The following is a 6,736-nucleotide window of genomic DNA, read 5'->3' as shown; positions in this document are numbered from 1 at the left end:
GTGGCAGCTGCTGTGACAACTTTCCTTACACACATCAACTCAGCCAACGCAAACAAGACTGAAAGAGGAGTTGAGAGTTTAGATGGTAGTACCAAACCGGGAAACCAACAAATAGTAACAGTCACAGGCTCGCAAAGCCGAAAGACAGAGAACAAGAAACGAAAGCGTCAAGCCCAGAAAGAACGCAAGAAATCCCAAAAACTTGCTATGCAACAGCAACAAGTGGAAACCCCTGCCATCCCAGTATCGAGCAGTCCATACGAGGGAAAACTCCCGAAGTGTCATAAGTGTAGTTTCCATCATCATGGGGCTTGCCATGAGATGCAATGTTGCAATTTCCTAAACATAGGGCACCATGCTCATGGCTGTGGAGCACCGGCACGACCCAGCACTCAAGTCCCTTTCATCGGGACTGACCCTACACACAAGATTAGTTATAACGCCGAAGGATTTAAGAAGCAATTTTCAAAGTGGAGTAACGAGGAAGGCACTCGTGTCTACATAACACTGGCTAAACACCGCAATCCCGTCACCAATGCAAGTACTAGCTAGTCATGCCACCAATGCGGTGAAAAAGGGCACTTCAAGAAGGATTTCCCTATAGCAAAGAACTCTGGTGCAGATGGGAGGATTCTCAGGATCACAGCTGCAGGAGAGCCTACTCCAGAACGCTCGTTAATGTAACTAAGGCGTGTTGTTGTAACAGACTTATAAACTATCCAGAACTAGTGCAACTAGAGTCTTACCTTTTGCGAGATCTTGTCTGTTTAGGGATTCTCGTGCTGCGTATACTTGTCTTTTGTAGTATATCTTATTCGCAGCAATAGTGTTGTGGTAAACCTGAAGTACTGTAACTCTGTTCATGGTTGCATAGTTGTGTTTTGTCTGTAAACGTCTTATGTTCAAATCTAATGTGTTTAAGTTTGAGTATGATTCCGACATTATCATACGACTCGATTCAATTTGTTCTTCATGAAAACAGTTTCATACGTACATCTCTTCCTTCTAGATCACTTTACCAGCGAAGCCGTCATATCAGAACACCGAAGTACTCATGCCAGGAGTACCTCTTAGTTATTTCCAAGGATTCATGCGATTGATCTATCACCGAGGAATGTATACATAAGACTGATATATAATCAAGGTTCTACAAGTTTAGAATTGAGGATTCCACTTTAACTTCTTTTTCCCTAATGGGATGTGAGCTTAAAGAAGAATCAATTATTCGACTACCTTTTCAGTCTTATTTATATACGACTCGTATACACGAAATTGTGATTGTGAACCATGTATGAATTCTAATATAAAATTCAGGACAGAGAACTGCTTAAGCTGACGAGTAATCACATCGTCATGTGAAAAAACATAGGACCCAATACGACTCTTGTAAAACAGATCACCCTATAGTCTAAACACTCCCGAAGTGTCATAAGTGTAGTTTCCATCATCATGGGGCTTGCCATGAGATGCAATGTTGCAATTTCCTAAACATAGGGCACCATGCTCGTGGCTGTGGAGCACCGGCACGACCAAGCACTCAATTCCCTTTCATCGGGACTGACCCTACACACAAGATTAGTTATAACGCCGAAGGATTTAAGAAGCAATTTTCATTGTGGAGTAACGAGGAAGGCACTCGTGTCTACATAACACTGGCTAAACACCGCAATCCCGTCACCAATGCAAGTACTAGCTAGTCATGCCACCAATGCGGTGAAAAAGGGCACTTCAAGAAGGATTTCCCTATAGCAAAGAACTCTGGTGCAGATGGGAGGATTCTCAGGATCACAGCTGCAGGAGAGCCTACTCCAGAACCCTCGTTAATGTAACTTAGGCGTGTTGTTGTAACAGACTTATAAACTATCTAGAACTAGTGCAACTAGAGTCTTACCTTTTGCGAGATCTTGTCTGTTTAGGGATTCTCGTGTTGCGTATACTTGTCTTTTGTAGTATATCTTATTCGCAGCAATAGTGTTGTGGTAAACCTGAAGTACTGTAACTCTGTTCATGGTTGCATAGTTGTGTTTTGTCTGTAAACGTCTTATGTTCAAATCTAATGTCTTTAAGTTTGAGTATGATTCCGACATTATCATACGACTCGATTCAATTTGTTCTTCACGAAAACAGTTTCATACGTACATCTCTTCCTTCTAGATCACTTTACCAGCGAAGTCGTCATATCAGAACACCGAAGTACTCATGCCAGGAGTACCTCTTAGTTATTTCCAAGGATTCATGCGATTGATCTATCACTGAGGAATGTATACGTAAGAGTGATATATAATCAAGGTTCTACAGGTTTAGAATTGAGGATTCCACTTTAACTTCTTTTTCCCTGATGGGATGTGAGCTTAAAGAAGAATCAATTATTCGACTACCTTTTCAGTCTTAATTATATACGACTCGTATACACGAAATTGTGATTGTGAACCATGTATGAATTCTAATATAAATTTTAGGACAGAGAACTGCTTAAGCTGACGAGTAATCACATCGTCATGTGAAAAAACATAGGACCCAATACGACTCTTGTAAAACAGATCACCCTATAGTCTAAACACATACGAACACACAAGAACAATACAAACAACTTAGCGAACCACACATAAATAGAATTAGAAGACTAGGCTTCTCGTCCTAGAGCACCCCAATCTTATTCTCCCAGAGATCGACGGATTGCATCGTATGTGCCTCGGATATCGAGGACTCCGTCAAGATTTCATAGAAATCGTTATCTCTGCCTCACATAGATGAAATGGTTGAGCAAACGCAAGGAAAGAATTACTTTCAGAAATGGATCTGAGATTCGAATATCACCAGTTCGAGTGTTAGGGAAGGATGTCCGGAAGACTATCTTCTGAACTCGATGCGGACACTTCGAGTCCGTAGTGATACCCTTCGGATAGGACCAATACGCCCATAGCTTTCATGAGCTAAATGTGTAGGGTGCGTCTTTCTTACTTGGATCAATTCGTCATTTCTCCATGTAATGACTTACTTATCTACCCTCGTAGTAAGAAGAAATCCCATGGAAACATTTCCTACAGAGGAACTTTTAGCGAAGTTCTCTAGGCACGAGTTTTGAAATTGAAGAGTCAAATTTCTATGACACACTGTTAGTAATGTGAGAAATTTAGAGTACTCTTTCAATTTGTCAAAACTGTTGAGAATTAGTCGACACCGGAGATGCCGACAGTCATTCCCCAAATTCTAGGTCTTACCGACCTACCGTCTTAGTTCATTTAGAACTCCTCGCAAATTACAGAAACCCGTGCGACTTTGATCCAGCAAGGGGTGGCCTTTGTCTGAGAAGTTAAACAAGAAAAAGAAACCTTGGAGATTCCAAGTGAGTGACCAAATTCTTTAGGAAGTCTCACGCAGGAACGACTTGATACGCTTCGTAAAGCGTGGAAAGCTAAGTCCAAGATAGACAGGACCTCCGAGATTCTGACCAGAATCAGTCCTGTATCTCGCAAACTAGACCTACTCCGCGAACACAGTAACGTATATTATACTTTTCGCGTCTCGATCGTGAAACCATACCTTTCCGTCAGGACTCTTGTAAGTCCACTTGTCGAGATCCTCGCCTTCGTATTAGAACCGTAGTGACCCTCGACCGAGAGGTCAAGCGGACGAAGCAACGCCGTCGCCAGTTAGTGAAGGTTCCTTGGAATGCCAACCGAGAACCCGATTTCACTTAAGTACGCTAGATCAAATCGATTAGGAAGTTTCCTCCTCACGGCTCGATCATTCGCGCATACTTCCTTGCCTAAATTCTAATTTCTGGACGAAATTCCCTTCAACAGGGGGATGATGTGACAACTCGAAATTTCTATTTTGAACAAACCATATCAAGCCAATAGAAGTAGAGTAGTTACAGTGAAAACTCAGAATTCGAGTATAAGTTTGGCAGTTTTCAGGATATTACACTTAAGGAGATATTAGGAGAGTGGATGCACTAGGGTTTTGTGCAACATTGTTATTCCAATACTGTAGGACATTAGAGTTCGTTCCAGGAATAAAAATATTTTCTGCCAAAAATATCTCAGGACTATATATAGAAAACTGAACCAAATTGGTTCATTAGTTGAATTCCAATTAGAGAAAAGCCAAATTCACTCTCACGGATCTTTGGGTTTTTATCCCAAATTGTGAGTACTTCGATCTAGTTATGTTATAAAGCTTAGATTGTGTTTAGAAACACCAATTACATATCAAATCTGTGAGATTCAGGAGTTACTGCCCAAGAACGTTCTTGGGGAGTAAACTCCAATATGTGGCTTAAATGCTACCTAGTCCTTTCCCCATGATTTGTAACTAGCTTAGACTTGTATGCTAGTGTGTATATGACTAGAAAACATCAAAATCGGATTGATAACCCAAGATTTGGGAGTTTACCGCCCAAGAACACTTGGGGAGTAAACTCCATTTTAAGGTCCTAAAGGGTTCCAATGACCCTTAAAGCTTTAGAACTCGAACTAGAAGTCTCCATTTCAAGCTTTAGACCACAAAACAATTAGGAATCATGGCTAGCAGTGAGTTCACGACCAAGGAAGTTCTTGGGCCGTGAACTCCATGTTTAAGTGCAAAAATGCTTTGAAACACTTCCTTAAGCCAAGAGACAAATTAGGACAAGTACCCTAGTGTGTTTGGGGCTAGAAAACACCACTAAAACACCAAGAAAAGAGAGTTTACGGCCCAAGATATTTTAGGGCCGTGAACTCCAATTTATGGTGCCAAATGGAGCCACAATTCCTCCTAAAGCCTTAAACAATTGCCTACAACGTATCCTATGTGAGCATGGGACTAGAAACCATCATAAGCACCCTCCCAAGGGAGTTTACAGCCGTAAACTCCAAGGGATATGGTCTCAGGGCAGTAAACTCCTTAAAGGAGTTAATATGGCACCCAAACACATGATTATGCCTTGAAACAATTCACCACATGAGTTGTATAATTGTTAGACATCATTTAGGGACTTGGATGAGAGTTTACGGCTAGGAGTTTACTCACCTGGGCCGTAAACTCCAAAACATATGGCCATTAGACCATAAACTCCCATTAGGGGCATTGCACTCCTTTGTTGCAACCCATTAGCCTCCTAGCACTTGACCAAAAGTGTTTTCCTCGCGTTTAAATGTTTATACTTGTATAATTAGTGTTTTAATCACTAATTATTTATATACATATGTCTTCATATGTAATTAGGATCATTGTGTGTGTCTAATGTCTTCACTTGACACCAAGCACTTGCCCGATCCTTCCTTACGATAACAGTCCGTTCAATTCCAATCACTTACTGCAAGTGAGTTCATACCCCTTAAATAATGTTTTAAACTATTTTTAAATGTTTATGGGGGGGATACAAGTAGAATTATGCTTTTTATTATATCAATCACATGTGATTAATAAGTAGAATTATGCTAGTTATTATATCAATCACATGTGATTAATATGCAGCATTCAAATGATTTGCTACACATTAGCCGTTTTACTAAACAGTTTCCTTCAAATGATTTTTATAAACATTTTATATGTTTTAAACTCCTTATTACACTGTACAACTTATTTACAATTGTGTTCCAAACAAATGTTTCCTTATACTTATACTGTTTTATCAAACTCATGCCTTCGAAACCATTTTATAGATCGACATCAAGTCGATCTTTTCATAGAAAATATTTATGTTCAAATGTTTTACAAAACTTATTTATGCTTTTATATTACAAATTGCATTCCTCTATATGTATGGTTATATAAGAAATGTTTAAAACAAATAGAAAGGCTATCCACCCTATTTCCTTTTTGCGCTTGAGATGTGGTCTGGTGGGATATCGGGTACTCGTCCGAAGGTCGTTTAAATATTAGTTATATATCATGTGTACATATATAGTCATAAAAGGTCCTTCCAGTTCATCCCATGCCCTTGGGTAGCAAGGGTATACATCCATGTCCATACGTACCAGTTAGATTACTAGTAAACTACCATAGGGGTTGTTTAGGAAGATACTAGAACGATTACTAGAACGCGATATCATACAATGAGTCAGTTCATTCATGAGTCAATACTTTCTAGAACATTACAGTACATTACATATACAACTATAATAGGAAGAGAACATATACAACGATACTAGAATGAGTACATTACTATACTTGCTAGATAGAGAGAGAACACACATTAAAGCTAGCACACGTCGAACATTTTCGTATATTAGACTTACATTAATACGTTCATAAAATTGTGATCCACTATATCAGAGCATGCCTTAAATGTCATGGCCCGAGTTGTAGCCAGAGTCTCTTGGAGGGAGAGCGTGAGTTTGCGTATAGATCTATACTGGATTGACTATCCTACACCTTGTTGCTAGCTACAGCCGGACCTGCAGGTCTGCGGGTGCCAAACGTCATTCCGTTATTACGACCATTCTTATGTCGTTGTTACCAGTCGATAGTATGGTGCAATTTATCACATGATGCCTTAATATAAATCCGGTTTAAGGTAGTTAGTACAGCAGTAGTTCCTATAATACAACACTACAGTACTACATTTATTTTCCCTTTACATATATTTAGTGATCTTTTCACTTAAACATTTAATGTAAAAACTATATTTTACAAATGATAGTTATACTTGGGTAAATTACACACTTTTACAAGAGACGAACATATAGAACAGTTAAGTCTTGGTAGAAGACTACATTCAGAACAATTAGGTGTTGGTAGAAGACACCCT

The sequence above is a fragment of the Lactuca serriola genome, chromosome 5 (assembly GCF_051521515.1).
Source record: "Lactuca serriola cultivar US96UC23 chromosome 5, Lser_US96UC23_V15, whole genome shotgun sequence".
Lineage (NCBI taxonomy): Eukaryota > Viridiplantae > Streptophyta > Magnoliopsida > Asterales > Asteraceae > Lactuca > Lactuca serriola.
This window is presented reverse-complemented; position numbering follows the sequence as displayed.